Here is a 21689-nt window from a genome sequence, read left to right on the forward strand (position 1 = left end):
AGGCCTATATATCACATCCGGTCCTCCACCGAACAAACCGTGGCATCTTGAAGTTATTGCGCTATCCAATAAGTATAGACCCGTCAAACATCGAAGCGTTGAGAGTTAGCCCAGTAGAGACACAGGACCTTCGGGACAACGTACTGTCAACAACCAAGGACGTCGTTCCAAGCCCAACGCTAATAGAGGGACATGTACCAAAAATTCCAAGATAGGTAGCAGGAGTGATCCGGATGTCACCGCGAAACTCGCATTCTGGTAAGTGATCTATGAAAGATAAGGGCAAGACCGTAAATCTGGAGACAAAAGATCAAATTTCGTCTCTGGGCCGCATGCCCATGAAGGAACTTGAAGATTTGAACCCCGTGGACAGCAACAACTCTCTTACAAAAATGCAAGACAAGCTTCAGCTGATATTGAGGATACTAAACCAGAGATCGCAAGCTTGCTGCTCTTGCACAAAAAATGCACGCATTCGGCCTCTCCGCTAGAGCTAAAGTCCTATAAGGGGTCGCTTTTTGGTAACCTAGCATAGTCAAATGAGCATCATCAGTTAAGCGAATTAGTAGGGGCAATGGAGCAGGAGCTTGAAGAAGCATTGCAGGAGGAAATGATGGAACAACAAATTGTATTGTGTCACCCACATGAATGGCAGACCATGAAGCTTTGGCAGTGAGACTTGCCACACTAACAGGGTGACTCGAGGATGAGTCACCATGTTTGTGTTGGGGGCTTGTTGGGCAGTGGGTCCCCCACATAATAGTTTTGGGGCTTAAAGCCCATAATTTTGGGTAATGGTATTATAAAGGCTTCGTGAAGTGCGCAGAGTGTGAATTGTAATGAGTTAAGTCAAAGGGTTGTCCGCCCTCAAGTAATGTAATTTATTATCGAATGTGTTGGCCTACCCATGGTTCGCAGACCATGGGAATGTATAAATAGAGCAAGGCTCTAAGTGTAGAAAGCAGGGGTGATGTAATCTACATATTATGGGTTGTTGAATGCAGTATTCACTCAGAGTCTGTAAGTCTGAGTCTTGGGTTATAGGAGTAGGAAGAGGCTCTACAGCTGTGTGCACAGAGGCTTGATAGAGTCCGCAGCTGTGTGTGCAGACCCCTACAGCTGAGTGCGCAGGGTGGAGTTGGATTGTACTACAACAAGTAGTTAATAAAAGCTAAGTTGATTCTGAAATATTGTGCATCGATTCGCAGATCTGTTTTTTTATGCTTCTGGTATATGTTTATGCATCTTTTTACAGTTTAGGGTTATGTGCTCTGGTTATAACTTTTGAATGATTGATAAAGATTACTAGGCCCACAAAATTAAGTCAGATCTATAATAATAACATCATAAGGGTAAGGGATCTAGATAGCGCCCCTTCGCACTCTGTACCAAGCTACGCGAAGGATAGACTAGTGCGCGGAGCTACACTGGCATGCAGGATCGGCTTGTGACCTTTCCAAATCTCATCAAGACATCCCTAGGGTGTGGAAAGTTGTTTCCAACACCCTCCCATACTACCTCGGGTGAGACTTCAGTCTGCGCTCCACGGACTGTTGCCGAAAGGGTTAGTAGTTTTGGGATTTGTTTGGCTAAATCACTTCTGAACCTAGGTCAAGCCCCATCAAGCCAATAGTAAGTTACAAAAGTACATAGTAAAGAAACACACTTTACCTAACTCTACACTAGACCAAGTTATACTTAACTATTTCCTATGTGTCGGAATATCCTAACACCAACTTGCCTAATGCCTACTTTTATGAAGTCAAAGGAGACCTATTCAATGACTTCATCCATCTACGAGAACTATAACTATTGTCCTTATTTCAGTCAAATACCTTGTTATGAGGATTATGATTATCCTCTAGCATTTCTATTCCCTTTCAAATCGAAGTCATTAAACCAAAAATTGATTAAACATGAGAGATACTTACTTGGCATGTGAAGAGGAGATCTTCACCTTGATGCTTCATTTTGTTGAGCTGCCCATCATGAACTGCTAGTATCCTTTTACCAAGACTTGTTTGGAGACTTTCTAGCACCATGAAATTTTTTATCTTGTTATCACCGAAATTTCTTTATGATCTTGAGATCATCTTGATTCCTAATTTTTCTTCATGGTTCCTTAGACTCCTTTCATATTGAAAATATTGCTGACATGCTCATGATACTGCCATCCCACAAGGGTTATTATACTTCAGCATTAGCAAATTCATATTCTCATCTGAGCATCATGTTATTGAGATCATGTTTATAGATCATATTCATAACGGTGACAAGTATATTGATACTGTACCGAGACAATGATGTCCATGAGTGTTGTTATTTTGAATTGTGCACTATATTATGAGCCTGAACTTGTCACCGAATCCATTACTGTGTTTTTATTGAGATATGTATTAGAGACCTACCTTTTGATCTATCGAGATCATGGTTGTCTCTTCATAATTTTTATTGAGATCATAACTTATGCACCTTGACTGAGAATGTAAGTTGTGTTTATTATTATTGCACAAAGTATTTACCGAGGATGTGACTGTGATCACTGAACCTACCTTCTTTTCTTAATTTTTTGAGCACCAACAATACTTTTGTTTGCCTGAGATTATAATTTATGTCGAGACAAAAATGTCTCCTTGTATCGAGGACTTGTAAGGGATTACTCAAATGATTTCATTTTACCCAAGATCCTCAATAACTAAGCATCATGAGGAGTATTGAGATCACCATGCTTATGTAATACTTCGTTGACCTATACCATTTCATCAAACTATGGATATAGTTTTGTCAAACCAAAATCGTGTATTTCCTGTAGAATCTCCAAGATCATTATACTTATGTCAAGAAATTACTAAAACATAAATCAAGATGAATATGTTAAGTTTGTAAGAGTATCATCATGATCATTTCGAGAATATGTTGAAGACTTCAATTATGAGGAGACCAAGACAGTGATCGTGTTGATGTCAAGACAATTTTCTTATTGGGGTAGGGAACTTAAGAGTGTCGAGATAGGGGATACTTTTGATTCATTATCTGGATTAACCACAGTTCTCGGTTCATTCTGCCAACGTTTCAAACCCCAAAGGGGGTCCATCATCAGGACAAATTTGAAAGAATAAGAATGATACTTCTCTTTCACCGAGTTCATATACCGAGGATTTATACTTTGATGTGATCATCAAGGCTAATATAGGATTTCGAATATGTCGTTGTTCTGTGTCATAGAGAGTCTTGAGATTAAGGAATTTAGACTTCTGTGATCCATAACATTGTTTAGTAATCTTCGGCAAAATCACATAACCAATCTTTTGTCGACGCGTTTCAAACGACCCAGTGTGGTTCATCGTCAGGACAAGTTGAAGAACCAATCCGGCTTAGCTTGATTAAATAGAGTGTGCAGAGACTCCAACGGCTATAATGTCAACGACTAATTTTGACCTAATGATCCTAGTCAAACCACTAATTTTATTATTAATATTCTTAGAAAAAGCTAAAACATATAATTCATTATTATTAGCTTATATACTAAGAGAATTCATTTGTTAATTTGAGTATATCTAAAAATGAATAATATAATATTTATATAATCCATTTTTTATTATTTAAATATAATGGTCATTATATCTCAAATGACCATTATATTTAAATAATAAAAAATGGATTATATAAATATTATATTATTCATTTTTAGATATACTCAAATTAACAAATGAATTCTCTTAGTATATAAGCTAATAATAATGAATTATATGTTTTAGCTTTTTCTAAGAATATTAATAATAAAATTAGTGGTTTGACTAGGATCATTAGGTCAAAATTAGCCGTTGACATTATAGCCGTTGGAGTCTCTGCACACTCTATTTAATCAAGCTAAGCCAGATTGGTTCTTCAACTTGTCCTGACGATGAACCACACTGGTTGGTTCGAAACGCATTGACAAAAGATTGGTTATGTGATTTTGCCGAAGATTACTAAACAGTCTTGAGATTTTTGAGCACGAGTATTAAGGCTTCATTGAGATTGGTCTTGAATTGTCTTGTTGTTGAATATTATTTGTTGAAAATTGATCTTTAAATTCCTACAACTTGTTGTGATGTCCTTCTTGAAGTTGGTCCTTAAGTGTCTCTTTTATTCCCTTCCTTAGGCTGCACCCAAAGCTCTAAAATCATGTTGAAGAATCTGAGGCACATGTAGTTAATGAGATTCTTCTTGACTTGATAACTATTTGTGAGACATTTTTAATTTGCTTTTTTCACAATCTTCTCTTTAACATTATTAGAGTGTGTTTCTTATTTTATCAAATAGCTACCAAAACCGAAGAGACCAAAACACAATATGTAGGCATTTTTCCAGGGCCAAAGCCTCTCTCTCTTGGAGAGGAAAACCCGCACTATATTCTTCTTCTAGAGATTCTAATTTACGAATACCAAGACCATGACCCTTGAATGACTGAGCCACTCCTAGACCACGACATTGATCCTCTTCTTCATATTGTTGAGATCATCATCATCACTGCACCTTTTCAGAGATTATCAATATGCCTACACCACCGAGATCTTGATTCAAATTATCCCATAAGAGAATATACTTATTCAAGATATGCCAAGTGGTAGACCTTTTTCTTATCTGAGTTGCTTCAAAGAATGTGAGATTATGTTTCTCCCATTTGCGGTGACCTTAGGTGGGTATATATAGTGGCCATGCCTCCATAATGATCTGACATAACCAAGTGATCTATTGTGTCACTTTTTCTAGCTAACATGACTTCACTTTAAATTATTTTTCTCACCAACGTGACAAAGTTTTCCATCGTTTTTCTTGCTAGTCTTCAAGAGGATTATGCTAGTCTTGGAGGGATGTTCTTAGACACTAGGTAGCTTCATATACATTACAAATATTCTTAAGAAGAGCTCATGATTTTGACTTGTTGACTTTCCTAGACCTATGGAATGAGCAAGAAAGTCATTCATATGATTTCCAAAAATAATATTTCTTTTCTTTACAAGTACAAAGATCAAAATTTCATGTATAAATATTTAACCTAGTTACATCTTCTTCGATAAGAGGCACCACCTAGTTTGGACTATGGTACAGACAAACAGAGGGAGTGAAGTGGCGTGGCTTCATAAACGCAGATTGGGTGGGGATTCCTTCAGACAGGAGGAGTACATTAGGAGGCATTTTCATTGTTGGCTCCGTATCATTTTTTTGATACTGCAAGAAGCTGAGACCAGTGACAGTCAGCTCAACAGAAGAAAAATACATGGTTGTAAGTCAAGCAACATGTGAAGCAATCTAGGTGTGAAAGATTCTTGTGGGACTTTTTGGTCAAATGATGGATCCTACTATGATATATTGTGATAATTATAGTTTCATTAATCTCTATGAAAATCTAGTCTTTTTCGATCGATCCAAGCATATAGATATCTAGTATCACCATCTACAATACTGTGTGTAGAGGAGGCTCATGTTGCTTGATTACATTGCAAGAGAGGAACAAGATGTAAATATTTTAATAATGGATTTTGAAAGGGAAAATTAGAGTTCCATAGAGGCAAGATTGGGGTATATGATAATCCATTCCTTACTGAGAGGGAGTGTTGAAAATGCAGCAAGAAAATCTCATTCCCGTTTCACATTCAAGCGTTATAGTTTCAACAATTTTTGTCGACATAATAGGGAGGGAATAAAAGGCTAAGGATAAATAAGGAAAAGAAATAATGAATAAAAAGACTAGTAACACAAAAGAATGATAACAAGAAATAATGGAAAAGGGTTATGTGCCATTCGATTAATAGGGGAAGATACCACCAACCAAATTCTTGCTCAATTCATAAGGGTCACTACATCCTGGAAAGAAACCTCTTATTGATGGTGAACTGCCGGAAACTTTCTTGTAGATTATTCTCCCTATCTATTATCTATTCTCTTTTAAAGGCACATCCCATCACGTTTCATAAACCCAATGAGGAATCCATCGTCTTAAAACACTATCTTGCATGTCTCTTTATAAAGAATAGCAAATTGCAAAGGACTTTCCTTGGTCAAAATAGAGAGGAAATTTGAATTTCCATTTGAGCAGAAAACTTGAATGAGTTAACTTCAGTGACATGGCTTGTGTCACCTAGTTATGTTAGATAATTCGAGCTGGAGGACTTGAGTTCAATTTATTATGAGTGATTGCTAATTTCTAGCAATCTAAATCAGTTAAATTGGGTTATTATTAGTTAAAATAGTTCCAATTGTTGGAGGAACTAGTGGAGTGTCTAGTAGTGGGGTGTTACTTCACTTACAACTCAGTGGTTAACCACTGTACTGATAAATTAGTCTACAATAATTGTTGCATGCAAATAATATGAGTTAACCAATTGAGATGGAGATTCCAAGGAAATGTACTATCGTTTGTACACTATTATAAGGTGTATAGGTGATGCATGCAGTTAAAGGATGACCATCGATGAACTGTAGAATTCCTTGGAGGAACATTTCTATGAAATAAGGGCCCAATTACTCAAGGAATAGTGCAAGGAAATACAAGCTTGTAGGATAGGAAAATTGGCTAAGTAATGGCCAGATTCATTTAGTTGGGTAGAGAGATATATGTAGAAATTCCTTATGGATTTAGAACTGCTAATGTAGTTTACTAAAACAAAAGACTTTAATCTACTCTACTCATAAATGAAAACAAATTTAATTGATCGAGAAATCACAAGATAAATATGAGATAAGATTCAATCACATATGCTCAGATATTTATCTTGGGGAAAGAAATTACTCAAAACCCCTTCCTATCTGTATTGCATTAGTTAGAAAATAGAGAAGAAATACAATGCTTTCTCAAGCCTAAGAAAACTCTACATAATTATAATATATCTCACTACTTCACAAGCTATCTCTACTCAATATTAACCAAATGAATACCAGCCCAAGTCCCTATTTCCTTGTGTTATTTCTCAATGAATCAGGCCCTATTAATTAAGGAAATTCCCCATCCATAACTTCTCAATATCTATAGGCCCTTCTCTAACTGAATGCATCACATGTACAATTTGGAATTGTCTACAACTAATAATACACTTCCCTTGAACTCCCATCTCAAATGGGTAACTCAATTTATCTGCATGCATAAATTATTATGGATTTATTGGTGAGTTAATTGGTTGATCAATGGTGAACACACCTCACTGTTGGATCCTCCACTAGTTCTTAATTAGTTAGAACTAGTTAAACTCACAATAACTCAAGTTAACTGAAATAGATTTCTAGAAACTGGCAATCAATCATAACTAAATACAACTCAAGTGCCTCCTTCTTGAACTAACTGAGTTAATTGAATGATAAGTGCCATATCACTTTAGTTAAATTCCTTCATGTATTTTATGAAAATAATAAATGAAACTAAAATAAAATATCATAGACAAACATCTTCATAAGAAAAGGATTTTAGCCTGAATGTATAGTAACAAATAATAATGATACATTATTCACACACAGATGAGGCCTCATATTATAAAATTGAAGTTTTGATAACAATTTACCAATTTAGCTAATTGGTTGAACCTTCTCCATAACTTTCTCCAAAATATCTCCATGAATATCTCCACAATTATCTTAGTTGATTTTGTGTCATCTTCATTCCTAACTTCTCATTATCCTCATATTTGGTCATACATAAAATTCTAGAGTAAGTCTTCTTTCATGATTAATAATTTCATAATTTCATTATTTTGTGAATACTTGGAGTCATTTATTATTTATGTGATTATGAGGCTTACATTCCCCCCCATCAATCATAAGACCAGAGTAACCATAGTAAGTCCTCATGTTGAAACTCCTAATCTGAGCCTCAATGACAAACTTCTTGAGAAACCGCCAAAACCAGATGCCAAAAAATCCAATATGAAGAGAGAAAACCAAGAGAAGTGAATCTGTTTCAAGTCTCATACATCCCTAAAAATGCTTGGCAACTCAATATAATTCCAAGCTGTAATGCAAAAGGGTCTGTCTATTCTTTTCTAGGTCCATTGACCATCCATGTGAACAAAAATTCCCACATTCTCTTTCAATTGGCCTCCCAATTGCTTTCCCACTATTAAATTTCGATTCCCACTAGAAATTTGTTTTTTTATTGAAACTTTCAGTATGAAAACCATCATCATCAATTTACTTTTCATTTCATCATTAATTCCCCCCCTTTTCAGCTAAAAGGAGAAATCATAACCATTTTCATTTGTTTTGAATTCCCCCCCTTAAGATGTAGGAGAATTTCACTATTGTACTCCCTCTTTCAAACACATGAGAGTACCATCTTCATTTGATTGCTGGTTGCAATGTTTGTCTTCATGTGAGATTGAATTCTTTGATAAAACATATATAATCATTTGACTGTTGACATCCACTCCCATGGATCAATCCATGCATAATTAATCCCCAATTTGGCTAGTTTATTTTGTTTGGAACAACTCTTTGATGACTGATTTTTCTTGACAATTTAACAATTCTTTAATTCTACCGCTATTTGTGTTAATTTGGTTCTATACATATCATTTGTAGTCTAACATTAACACAATAAGAGCCCTCACAAAAATATAAGAATATAAATCAATAATCGAATACATATTGAAAAAGAGACCATAAATGCTCTACAACGATGATTTGACCTCTCACAACACTTGCTGATTTTATTGATCTCTCCATGAAATTAAAATATTGAAAATCAAACTTCACATAGCTACAACAAAACTATACACAAACACTTCCCATGGAATACTACCATAGATTCGCGTAGTCCCTAAGAACTATTAATTATTTGTTACTAATTGAAAATAATAAATGAAAAGAAAATAAAATATCAGAGACAAAAATCTTTAGCGGAAAAGGATTTTATCCTGAATGTATAGTCACAAATAATAATGATACATTATTCACACATAGATGAGGCCTCATATTATATGAGTGAGGTTCTCATAACAAATTACTAATTTGGCTAATTGGTTAAATCTTCTTCATAACTTTCTCCAAAATATCTCCATGAATATCTCCACAAATATCTTAGTTGCTTTACTAATGTTAGAATTCAAATTTCTCATAACTCAATTAAGGAAAAAATAAATTAGGAATTTCTTACTACATTTTCAGCACTCCCTCTTAGCAATAAATGGATTATTAGATACCACAATCCTACCTCTATGGAACTAGAATTTGCTTCTTGCCAAAGCCTTTTTCAAAATATCTGCATCATGTTCCTCTGTGGGAATGTACTCAAACAACATGATCCACCTATGCATACAATCTCATAGATGATGATACCGGATGTTGATATGCTTGGGTCAATAATGAAAAATTGGATTCTTAGAGAATTTGATACAACTATGATTTGTAAAAGTAAATCACTGTGGGGTCCATCATCTCACCAAATAACCCAACAAGAATTTTTCTCATCCAGATAGCCTCAGATGTTGCTCGGCTTGTAGCCATGTACTTTAATTCTATTGAGCTTAGTGCAACAAATCTATGCTTTCTGTTGTACCAAGAAACCACTGTTGACCCAACAATAAGAATTCCTCTTGATGTGATCTTCGTGTCTAATGGACACCCCACCCAATCTGCATCTGTGAAGCCTTGAAACTTAAATCCCTCTATCCATATCTAGCAAATACCAAACTGAAGTTCCTTTGAGGTATCTCAACACATGATTTGTTTTATTCAATTACAGTTTGGTTGGCTTAACCATTTCTTAACTAAGTTGGTTAACTGCATAACACATGTCAAGTCATGTGTTCACCAAATACATGAGTGAACCCACAATATTCCTTTAAATGGTAGCATCCACTACTTCACATGAAGTAATGTCTTCCTTCATGAAATTCGCTACTAGAGGAGTCTCCATGGGTTTGTTGTTGTCCATGTGGAAGTTATTTAGTATCTCATTGGCATTCTTTCCATAAGAAACAAACAATTCCTCATCTCATTTCCATACTTCCATACCGAGGAAATAATACATGAGCCCCAAGACCTTCATCTCAAGTTCTCTTACAAAATCCTCTTTGCAATACTTGATCAACTTCTCATCACTGGTTAAAATTAAATCATAGACATATAACACTATAATTAATAATTTACCTTCAACAACAATATGGTAAATGTTTTCATCTACTTCACCTTTGGTGAATCCCAACCTGGGAAGATAGTTGTTGATCCTCGTGTACCAAGAATGTGGTGCTTGTTTGAATCCTTACAACTCTTTCTTGAGTCATCACACATGTGACTCTCTAACGAAGGTCTCAAATCCTTCCAGTTGTTTAATGTACACCTCCTCCTTAATCACCCCATTGAGGATTGTTGTCTTCAAATCCATCTGATGGATCTTCCATCCCATCTACACTTCAATTGGTGTAATTGATATGATTGAGGAGTACATTCCTATTGGAGAAAAGGTTTCCTCATAGTCAATTCCCTCCACTTATGAGAAGCAATTGACCACAAATTTGGTGTTGTGTTTCTCGATGCTTCCATGTGTTTCTTTATTCACCTTGTATATCCACCTGGAACCTATGACTAACTTTTCCTATGGTGATGGGACCACTTCCCAAACATTGTTTCTGATAATGGAACCATATTCTTCTAGCATTGCATCAACCCATACTGGTTGTTGCACTACTTCCTTGAATGAGGATGGCTCAGTATGTACAAGCTCACTCATCAAAGCCATGTAGGCAATTTATTGATCCAAGGACCTCCTCTTCCTGTGCTATGATGTAGGTTCTCCCACATTCTCTCTAATATCATGCAATAATCCGTTAGCTTCCCTGGTGTGTTTCCTTCCATCTCTGGATGTCTCTGCTTGAGTGGGTGTCCCCACTCTCTGCTCCTATTCTTATGAAGGCTCCAAAAATTCCTAAGGTTCTTCCTTTGGATATAAAATCTCCTCAATCGAATGCAATTGATGCTCCCTTTGAAGAGAACACCTCATTTCCTTCTCCTCATCAAAATTTACATATCTCCTAAAAACTATCATCCTGAGAGATGTCATGTAGAAATGATAGTTATGAGGTGTTTTAGGGTACCCTAACAATATGCCCAACTCAGTTTTTGCCTCTATATTTTCCTTTTATCCTTGGAAAAATGACAATGAACTGATGATCAAAAGATCCTAAAGTGTGACACATCTGGTTTCTTCACTAAAAAAGCTTCCTCTGGTGTACTCATTCCAAGAATACAATGAGGAACCTTGTACTGGAAATAAGTAGTTGTGTTGCATGCTTCAGCCCACAAATAAAACAATAGGCTATCATCATGCAAGATGACACGTGCAACTCCCACAATACTTCTGTTCTTTCTCTCAGCCACCCCATTCTACTATGGGTTATGCGGTGCTATAAACTCCCATCGAATTCCTTATTTTTCACAAAAGTTATTGAACTCATTCGACACAAATTATCCATCGTTATCTCTCTTGAGAGCCTTCACTTTTGCACTAGTCTCTTTCCCAGCAAGTTCTTTAAATTCAACAAACTTGGAGAAAGTTTAGTCTTTCTTCTAAATGAAGAAGATCCAGTACTTTCATGAGAAATCACATAATACTTGTGCTTGGAAATGGAAGTTGTTGAGAAAGGTCTACACACATGAGAGTGAACTATTTCAAGGATTTCTTGTGCTTTACTGTCTCGATGATTGAAGGTGGCTTTTGTATACTTCCACAAAGTACATGCTTTTCATGTACCCCACTACTCTATTTCTCCTTTGGGACATCTTACAGAAATATGTTGCATGATCTTCAGAGCACCATCATGCAAATGGACAAGTCTTCTATGTCGTAATTCACCTATGTCTTGGCTCTACACGCTCTCTGCTTTTGTGCTCATTGATACACAATATTTTACATCTAATTTGTAGAGGTTCTTTACATGAACCTTGATTTTCTTGACTTGTCCCGTGGTGATGTGTCTAAGGAAATCCTTCCCTTTGCTAAATATTACATCGTAGCCACGATATTCTAACATAGAAACTGAAATGAGATTCTTCTTCAGACCCAGAACATACATGTCATATTTTAATGTGAGAGGGGAGCCAAAATCCCTCTGAAAAGTAGTTGTACCAATATTGGTCATGTTATACCTTCCATCATATCCCATATTAATTTGCATTTGGAGGTTCTTCTCCTCCAATTCATTGAAGAATTCTTGGTTTCCCTTGATATGGAATGAGGTTCAACTATACAGATACCACACACTACCCATCATTGTACTCACCATACAAGCTACGAGGGTGAAATTAAGCTCGAATTTTGAAGCCAAAGCTTCACCTGCCATTCCTCCCAAGGTATTCTTGCCTTCCTTATTTTTTGGACACTTAATGGCATAGTGTCCTAGTTCATGAGAGTGAAAGCACTTGATTTTAGAAAATTCTTTCTTCTTGTCTGCATGACCAAATTCTTATTTGGATTGGGATTTCTTACCTTTCCCTTTGTTTTCTTTTTTGGACAAGGCATAGTTCTCCTCGTCCACAACCTTAGATGAGGTCCCATCTCTAATATTATACATGATCTCCTACTATACCAAATTTGACAAAAGGCACTCCCAATTTAGTAGCTTCTCCCTCCCATCTATTGAATCCTAGTAGTTGTGTAAGTTCTTGAGAAGGCCTAGAAGGGACAAGCTCACGAGATCATCTTTAAAACTGTAATATCAACACTCCCAATTTCATCCCGACATTGGGTGAACCTACTTAGGTACTGTGGTATTGTGTCACCCTTTTTCATCATGATCTTCTGAAGCTTGTCCTTCAGTGCTACCTTGTTGTCATCATTTTTGTTATGAAACAATTCTATCAAGGTTGGCCACATTGCATGTGGAGTCTCTTCCCCATGGAGATTCTATAAAATATGATCTCAAACTCCCTCCTATATGATCTTCCTCGTATTTTCTACACACTTCTTAGATTCTTCTATATCTTTAGCATGATATGTTCGAGTCTTCGTAATATCATGGTCTACGAATTCCTTCATCTAATTATCTTCCAACATTTCCTCCATCTTGGCCTTCCAAGAAATATAATTCGAGCTACCCATAAGGGCATACTCGAATCTCAAGCCATAGAAAGACATCCTGCTAGCTTTGTAGAATGATGCAAATTCAATTCACCTGCAAAGACAAATTCAAAATCTTCTCTCATATTGTGTTTCCTCCTATGATACGATGTAGATATTCCTTGTATATTTAAAATTGCTATTGTAATTTACTAAAAACAAGTACTTGAATCTACTCTACTCATTAGTGGAAAACAATTTAATCAATCGAGAAATCACAGCATGAACATGAAACAAGGTTCAATCACATATGCTCAAAGATTTATCTAGGGTAAAGAAACTGCTCAAAACCCCTTCCTATTTGTATTGCATTAGTCAGAAAACAGAGAAGAAATCCAATCCTTACTCAAGCTTGAGCAACATCTGCAAAAGTATAATCTATATCACTGCTTCACAAGCTAGCTCTGGTAAATACTTAACTAAATTTATACCTGTGCAAGTCCCTATTTTCTTGCGCTACTTCTCAAGGAATTAGCCCCTATTAATTATGGAAATTCCCCATCCAGAACTGTGCAGTCCCTCTAGGCCCTTCCCTTGCTATATGCACCACCTCTCTAATTTGGAATTGTCTACAACTAATAGTACACTGCCCTTGAACACCGATCTCAACTGGGTAACTTGAGTTATCTGCATTAATCAATTATTCTAGGCTCATTGATTATTTAAGTTGGTTATCACTGGTGAACACACCCCACTGCTAGATCCTCCACTAGTTCTTAATCAATTAGAACTAGTTAAAATCACAATAATTCAAATTAACTGAAATATATTGCTAGAAATTAGAAATCAATCATAGCTAAATATAACTCAAGTGTGTCCTACTTGAGCTAACTAATTTAACTGAATGATAAGTGCCATATCACTTTAGTTAAATCTCTCTAATTATTTTACTGAAATTAAAGTTCTAATTTCTCCTAATTTAATTAAGGAAAAATTAAATTAGGAATTTCCTACTACATTTTCAACAATAGACTATACACTTGTCGGATTTTCTTAGGCTTGAAAAAACATTGTATTTCTTCGCTATTCTTTGGTTAATGCAATACATATAGGAACGGGTCTTGAGCAGTTGATTTCCCTTGGATAAATCTATGTGTATGTGTGTTTAATCTTGATGCATGTTTATGATTTGTGCTCGTGATCGTGAATTGAATTCTACAGGAGTAGAGTAGATTTGAGTCTTGTTTTTTATTAAATTACATGAGAAGTTTCATATCTACACATTAAATTTCTACACAAGTTGTGTCTTTAACTGTAATTATAAACTTAATTACCTTGAAAGAATGAATTGATTTCTAACATAGGTAGGGAGATTTTTAGAATACATCCATTGAATCTAAGAAAATAGAAAAACATCAAGATTTGTATTTGTAGTGTGATTAATCACTTTGAACATTCAATGACACTAAAATAAAAATGGATTCTTCTAGTTTGGGGCCTTTTGTGTCACTCAACAATCCCCCTTATCATTAAATAAGTAGCTTAGTTTAATAATGGGGACCTGTTTAAATTTTAAGTACAATGTCTTTTAATAAAATGGATAAAATAAAGTCTCAAAAAATTAAAATAAATTATCATCCTAGCCCTAGGTCTTAAATCCATTAATATTAAAAAAGGACCTAAGTTGAATAGGTCTCATGCATTTCGCATGTCGCTAATAGCAAGCGAGTAGAGTATCATGCTAAATTAAAGCGCGTTACGAGAAACCCCGACCTAACTAACCACAATAAAACTCTTAATTAATTTTAAGTGAAGAAAAGGCCCCCTCACACATGAATAATATTTCAGGTCACGTGGTTAGGCCACATTATAATCGCAAAAGGAATCGACATTCCTCAACATTTTTATAAACTCAAATCTTCAATAAGCCTTTTCCGATATCGCAAAACTCCATCACACATATCATTGTCGTGTCGCATTGAAAGGATTTAAAGTGATCTTCCCTTTAGAAAGATCAACTGTGATAAATCATGCAATAAGCTCTCCACCATATATCTTAGCGAAGGTGGAAAATCATATATCGCAAAAGGCTAATTTTGTAAAGCTAAACAATGAGCATATCAAAAAAATTGTGAAGTGATATCGTCCAACGGGATGCTCACTTTACCAAAAGACATGTGAAACACACGTTTCTTCATTTATTATCAGTTATAACAGTATTAATGGACCTCAGTTATGTAAATGATTCGATTGATTTCATTGAGAATTTCATTTTTTTTTTGCGTTAAATGCATATTTTCAGGCTATTTTTTCATTTTCTCCATACGTCTCAAACTCTAAGTATTGCTCCTTATTCTTATCATATTTTCTCTATCACAAGCTAGTCTCGAGAAACCAAGCTCAGGAAAAATGTTGAGAGCTTGAAAGTAGAATAAGAAGAATGTGGTTCTACCACAATTGGCTCTAGTTACTACAGAAGTAGCTTAAATGCCTCCCTTATTCTCAGATACTATGTGTACTACAGATTCCAGAAGTTCCTTCCACAAAGCGATATATAGATTACTCGAGGAATAAGAGCCCATGGTAGTTATCATACATGATAAAATTAATGATACTACATCTACATCTAAAATGAGTCAGGAAAATGTCGCTAAATCTCATCTTCGTCAGATAGCTTCTCGGGCTATGATAATTCCATATACAAAATTATTCATATGGGTAATTGACAATGTAAATATCACTGACATGACCTTCATAACTTTGAGGACTCATACGAGAATTGGGTTGTTCAAAGTCGAAGACCTCAGAAAAAATGTACCATCTACCAGAACCCCAGAAGATATACAATTCACAATTTATTCAGAATTCGCAAAGGACCATCTAGGTCAATCATAACCAACAATACAGTGGAGGTGTGAATCAAGCAAACACAAGCATGACAATAAGGGTATGTATTCCCTAGCCTCTCTCGCTAGTCCTTATTGTCATATCACAAGTATGTTGTGTAGGTTATTTTGACAACCTAATATACAAAATATCACTATAGAATGGGTTCCCCTAAGAGAAGCTATTGTAGATGCCCACATTACGGATTCAGCTACCATTTTGTCAAATAATTTGGCCACTCAGATCATAGCATACAAAGGTAAATATAATATGTCTACTAGGGAGTTTCCCCCTTTTTCATGAGCACTTATATTATGCATGCACTATGCTTCATCTTTGATTTTTCATCCATGGGATGGAAGTAGAATTTATAAGATCCTACCCCCATCCATATATGCCATAACATCCTTTGGGAAACCAACTATCAGACCGATTTTTACAAACTCTGCCATGGGGTAATGCTATCGTTGTACCAAGTCATCTTTGATGAAAGAGCAACTAGATTTTCTAGGGAATCTCTAGATTACCTCATGGCCATAGGAAAATGGTTTGGAGAAGAATTTTTCACTTATGTCAGGAGTTATGGTAGCCGAGCTACCCCACATGTCCTCCCTCTCTATGTAAAAGAAAAAAATTTGGCCAGAGAAATAACATATAAAATTGTGGGCAATGGATTGACCAAATCTCTTAAGGAAGCCAAGAAATCTGTTTGGCCACCTTTTCCTATTCACTGTGGAGTTTTTACTCTGGATAATTTTAGGCATGCAATGCTTGAAATTGAGAAAATTCAATGCATGAAATTTCCCACTATCTGACCCAGGCAATATGACCAAGTCAAGAAATCTCAAAATGTCATAGCGCAGGCCAAGTGAGGCAATTCCAGAATGAGCCAGATGATTTTCATGAAATTTTCAAGACAACCACAGATTATCAACAAGTAGAAAAATTAGCTGAAGCTCAACTGAGACCAGTGGATCTGGAGAAATTCAATGAATGCAGGAACACCAAGGTTGGAAATATCCCCCTCAACATACTAAGTATTTCGCTACTATTTGTACATCATCAAAAAGAACCTGAAGTGGAGAATGGAAACATTGAAAGTACATCATCAACACAATAGACTAATGAATTATTCTCTACCAGTGATTTGGATAAAGTACAATCTGACAATATTGTCAATACAGCCTCACAAGAAACTCATACCACAAATCCTATAGAAATCCTTGAAAATCCTTACATTACCAAGAAAATTCTACTCAGTATCGGATCTTCTTATAAGGCACTCAACACCGATGACTTGGAAGTCATCTTGTCACACCCCACATCTAATGTTGTATTGAAAATTGAAGAAATACATTCCTTTTATGTATTATGCAACCAAAAACATAAAGTTTTCATGACAAGGAAAAAGAAGACGAAGAGAATAGAACAATCCCAGGCCTTAATTCCTCAAAATATACCTTTAGATGGCCTATGGAAGGATTCTCAAATCAACCCTGCCGATGATCTCACAAAACTATCTCAATTTGCAGGGGCGTATGCTACATCTACTATTGATAAAGCCTCAAAAGTACAACTTCTACTCAGGGAAAGGGATGATAAAATCCTACAATTAGAACATGAATTATCAAATGAAAAACAAAGTGTTGGTGAAGAATGGAAGGTACAAGTGACACAACTGCAGAAGATATTTGATGAGATGAAGCTTCAACATGAAGAAAACATCATAAGGAATAATTGTCAGCTGTAATAAGTTCAACTTAGGATTGATCAACTCAAATATGGTCCTAAGCTTGAAGAATTCAAGAAGTAGTATAACTAAACACTCTCCTTGCTTAACAATAGGTTTCATTTTTCCAAATTTTGACAACAGCTAATGATCTATGTAAGACAAGTAATTCGCTGATGAATCAGTTGTCGAATCTGAGGACATACTTCGATGACATTGAAGAAAAGGTCTATGACTATATTTCGTGGTAGGACAATGTAGAAGGCATAGCAGCTAATCCTCCAAATATTTAGGACACAGAGAAGGAAATCCTTTTTCAGGATTGGGATATGAGAATGAAACAAGCAGAGGAAACCATATTTAGTGCAAGGTATGTCACAAGTAACATCATTGAAACCATTCCCGAGAACCGTTTCAATGTTATAATGTCACATATATGCATTTTCTGATGTCAAGATACTAATGAAACATTGGCAAGATTGGTCCAAGATGAAGGCAGATAACATCAAAAAGTTATCCTAGTTAACTTATGAATATTACTGGCAGCGCTTGGCTAAACCACATAGCCAATGGCTTATGTTACAGTGCTTAACTAATACAACTACCCATATTCTCTCAGCACTCTCCGATGTAGTTTATGTGGGCCAAATGGAATTAAACTCAGGCAGCAAATGAAAGGACAAGAGGTTTCTCATTTTCGATGATTTTTTCAAACATACTCTATTTTTGTCTTTTAGTTTTATATTAAGGAGGGTTGTTTGAACCTCCTCAACATTTTAAGTATTTTCTATTTTTATAATTGATATTTTATTTATAAATACCCCTTTCATGTATTTAGAAAGGGGTTCTGAATTGTTGTAAGGAGACTTAAGAGACTTTCACTATTGTATCTTTCAAGTATCTTAATAGGAAGGAGGAACCAAGATTGTTTTCTTTCCATGAGTAGGGCATTGATCTATCGGGTACTATTATCCTTATTTTATTGCTATGTTTATATTTGATAATAGTCACACATTTTTCTTTATTGTTTTGCTGTGTATGATGTTATATACTGTTGAATACTTATTCATTATTCAAGAGTATGAAGTTATTATTTTTGAATGCATTGTAGGAACAACAAAATGTTATATGCGAGATGTTTTAAAACAATTAATTTGATTAACTATTTAATAAAATTAATTATCTTTCTTATATTTATTTCTTGAAATGCTATATGATATATATTGTTTAGCATATTAGAGAATCTTTAAATTGCAAAATAGGGATAAGTTTAATCCCAAGAAAAATATAGTTGGATACATATATGTTTGTATTATTTTTTTTTCTATCCACTACAACCATTTCACTTACGATTACACTCAAAATACCATCATATATAATTAAATGGAAATTGGTCCCTCCATCCCCAGTTGGAGCCACTATTCCAAACAGATATAGAATGATGTTTTCAAGTCCCCAACCGGTTGGTTATCCCCAATGTTGAGGTAGTGACATTCCGGGCCTTCAAATTGTTTGGCGCTAGAAGGAGGGCCCCGACTATGAATGGAAAAAAGGTTTGATCCTACATAAAAATTCCATCAAAAGAGTCATGCCCCCTAAATATCTCCCCCAACTTCCAGATCTCATTGCAAATCAGCTAGTCCTAGACTAGAACTAATTAAACAGGCACAAAGTCTCCTAGCGAACTACCTAAGTTATGTGATAAACCTCCTTCTTAGGAGATACTTGAAGTTGAATTTTTAATTCATAAATTAGAAGGAATTTCTATTTCCGAAGAAAAGCCACAACAATATGAGTTGTCTAAAAGTAGTTTTTCCTCATCTTTGAAATCTACTCGCATTTTGACTCGTTCCCAAATTGAGAAACTTGGGGTTACTCCATTTGACTTTCCTTTGCCTTCCCACTGAAGAAAGATGAAAAACTATGAAGCTCAATCATCAAATATTGATATTTTATCATCTACTCCACCTCAAACACCTTCATTTCAAACTTCATCACCATTTTTCTCTCCTTCACTTAATCCTCCTTTTCATTCTCTCCCTTCACAATCAACTAGTGTTGATTCAACTAACACTAGCTCAGGGGCTGCTTCTTCTTCCACACAGTCAACTTCTTCTACTATTACAACTCCTTCTACTGAAGTTTCCATAATGGAAAGTAGGTAGCAAAACCCAACAACAGCTAGACGATAGAATAGTCATACGGTTGTACAAATGGAAACACCTCTCCATCCTCTACCTAAGCATCCTGAAATATGGTTACCAATGTTTAATCCTAGCGATGGACTACCCTCTAAATAACATCTCCATAATTTTATGTTGCCCATTAATCTCAATGGAGTAGTAGAAGAAGACTATGTAGTAAGATTATTTCCATATACCCTCGAAGGATCTACAAGTTTGTGGTACTTCTCATTGCCACCAACATGTATCATTGGTTGGGATATATTTGAAGAACAATTTTTGAATAATCTTGGTGATGATCGCACAACTTCTACTCTAATTAATGATCTCTAAAATCTTAAAGCCAACCCCAATCAAAAAACCAAAGATTTCAATTCTAGGTTTAATAAATTGTTAAATAAAATTCTAGATACCTTTAAACCTAGTGTTGATTTCCAAATTCAGTGGTATATTTGTTCTCTTCCTTACAATATTACAATTTTGTAGACGGGGCTAATAGAGCCACTTTAGTTGATAACATGAAAGAGTCAATATATGTAGAAAAAATGATTCTTGCCTTAGAAAAGAAAATTGTTCAAGAAGAAAGAAAAACTAAGAAAGTTACTTTCAAAGAGGAACCAAGAAAAAAAACTCCTAAAGATCATTTTGATCTTGAAGGATTACAAAAGTTCCTTAAGTCTATGTCAACTGACATGGTAGATATCAAAAAATAGGGAGTTGAGTCTTCAAAAAAACCCTTTCGATACTTTAGGATACCCCAGACATCAAACCCTTAGCCTCCTAATGTTATATCTAATGTTAAATCTGATCAAAGAGGAGGATGAGGAAGAAACAACATTATATTTTCATGAATCCCAAGAAAAATAAATAGTCGAACTTCAAGGATTATGGGATTTTATTCTTCTGGATTTATATGATAAAAAACAATATGGGGCTTTTCCAGTTAATACACGGAGTAAGGGCTCTGCAAATTCATCAAAGTCAACCCAAAAGAAAAAAAATTCTAATCCTTATACCAAAGATAAAGCTCCACCCAAAAAATCCCCCATTTCAATCCCATCTTCTTCAAATTCTCCTTCCACATCTAAAACTCTGTTGTTTCTAACACCATAGAGTATAATATAGCTGAGGATATGAAGAAGGTCAAGGATAATATTTCCTTCTATGAAGTAGATAAACTAAAGCAACATTAGAAATATTTAATTAAAGGATTAAATGCAGTTCCTACATCCCCTTTTCCAATTGCTGTTACTTCTAAAGCTTCTATAGGAATAGGAAAACTCCCCATTGATCCTTCAGATAAGATTGATCCCACCAATGCCATCCTAATTGGAGATAGTTCAAAATATCATACTCCTCCTTTCCTTCTAAAGTTTGAGATATTTAATAAGACTCTGCATAATTTCTTAATAGATTCTAGGGCATCTTCAAATGCAATGCCTTATTCAGTTTGTCTTAAACTAAACATTTCACCCCAGAATTCTGCTATGCATATTTTCCAACTCGACAGAACCAAATTCAAATTATTAGGACAAATCAATTCAATACTTATTAGACTTTCTTCTAATGCTAAAATTTGTCAAATCATTGATGTACTTATTGTTGATATCCTTGAATTTTATGGTTTAATTCTAATCAAAGATTGGTCAGAGAAGTTACATAGTTGTTTCGCTATTGACAGGTCTGATATGTGGCTTCCCTATAATGTAAAACCTAATCAAATTCGAATTGACTGACAAAATCACATGAAATATTCAGTTATAGACTTAGATGAGGAAAATGAACCAGTGGTCTCTGCTAATAATATTCTGGGGAACTATTATTTAGATGCATTCTTGGGAAATTTCAATGAACAAGAATCTCC

Source organism: Pinus tabuliformis, chromosome 5_2 (assembly GCF_031772625.1).
Source record: "Pinus tabuliformis cultivar Carrire ecotype Pingquan chromosome 5_2, CPIR1, whole genome shotgun sequence".
Lineage (NCBI taxonomy): Eukaryota > Viridiplantae > Streptophyta > Pinopsida > Pinales > Pinaceae > Pinus > Pinus tabuliformis.